The sequence below is a fragment of the Saccopteryx leptura genome, chromosome X (genome assembly GCF_036850995.1).
Source record: "Saccopteryx leptura isolate mSacLep1 chromosome X, mSacLep1_pri_phased_curated, whole genome shotgun sequence".
In the NCBI taxonomy this organism is placed as follows: domain Eukaryota; kingdom Metazoa; phylum Chordata; class Mammalia; order Chiroptera; family Emballonuridae; genus Saccopteryx; species Saccopteryx leptura.
In genome coordinates, this window is record NC_089516.1 from 109,557,565 (window position 1) to 109,559,266 (window position 1,702).

The following is a 1,702-nucleotide window of genomic DNA, read 5'->3' on the forward strand; positions in this document are numbered from 1 at the left end:
TCTCAGTGGTGAAAGCATCATCCAGCATGCTGAGGTCGCAGGTTTGATCCCCATTCATAGGAGAAGCAATCAATGAGTGCACAACTAAATGGAACAACTAGGTGTCATGGCAAGTTGATGTATCTCTCTCTCTCTCTCCCTCTCTCTCTCTCTCTCTCTCTCTCCCTTCCCCTCTTTCTCCCTTTCTCCTTCTCCCTCCCTTTCTCTCTCACTCTCTCTCTCCCCCCCCCTTCCTCTCTCTCTCTCCCCCTTCATCATCAATGGGAATTTTTTTAAATGTTAATGTTTGCATAGTCGGTAAGAAAAAATTGTAATATACATTTGATAACATTTAATTTAGTATAGCTTTGTTTTGGACCTCTTTTAAGAGTAATCCAGATTACTTCTGTCAAAGCAGCTTATGGAAAATAAGGGATCACAAGCACAAGCACAAAATGATATAGCTCTGACTTCACTCCCATCTGCTTTGTAAAAGTTATAAATAATCCTTAAGTCTTTCTCAAATATTTCTGGCAATAAGTCTCCAGAGCTTTGTCACATATGCTCTGTAAATGAGTCTGCTTTGTTGCCATGTGGTAACTGCCATTTTCCTCCAGTAATGATGTCTCCCCTTCCTGTTATTACCAAGAGTGGCGAGCATGCCAATGCAGATGACGGCCACATGAGCTGATATTTGAGCTAAAGGCACCAATGCTGGTTCTCAAAACACTAAAGATATCATTGCCAACAGAGCTACTGCCCTCAGCAATGTCATTGCCAATGTTGCTTTCAGCATTACTATCATCTTGGTACCACTCTGTCCCTCACCATCTGTCCAATTTATCCCTAAGTCCTATGAATTAAACCTTCAAAACATATTGCAAACATTCCAATTTCTTTCTAAGTCCATTATTATTACCTTGGCCCAAATTATCACCATATCTTACTTTGAATACTGTTATGCCCTACAGATTGGTCTCCCTGTTTCCATTTGATACCAATTCAATCCATTTCCCACAATAGTAGTGAGAATGATCCTTTAAAATATAAATTAGGCCCTGGCCGGTTGGCTCAGCGGTAGAGCATTGGCCTGGCGTACGGGGGACCTGGGTTCAATTCCCGGCCAGGGCACATAGGAGAAGCGCCCATTTGCTTCTCCACCCCCCCCCCACCCTCCTTCCTCTCTGTCTCTCTCTTTCCCTCCCGCAGCCAAGGCTCCATTGGGGCAAAGATGGCCCGGGCGCTGGGGATGGCTCCTTGGCCTCTGCCCCAGGCGCTAGAGTGGCTCTGGTCGCGGCAGAGAGACGCTCCGGAGGGGCAGAGCATCGCCCCCTGGTGGGCGTGCCAGATGGATCCCGGTCGGGCTCATGCGGGAGTCTGTCTGACTGTCTCTCCCCGTTTCCAGCTTCAGAAAAAAAATAAAAATAAAAAAATAAAAAATAAAATATAAATTAGGTTTTATCATTTCTCTGCTTAAAACCAATTAATTACCTAGATTATACTTATATTAAAATTCAGATGTGCCTGACCAGGCAGTGGCGCAGTGAATAGAGCATCGGACTGCGATGTGGAGGACCCAGGTTCAAGACTCCGAGGTCGCCAGCTTGAGCACGGGCTCATCTGGTTTGAGCAAGCCTCCCCAGCTTGAGCAACAAGGTCGCTGGCTTGAGAAAGGGGTCACTCGGTCTGCTGAAGGCCCCCAGGTCAAGGCACATATGAGAAA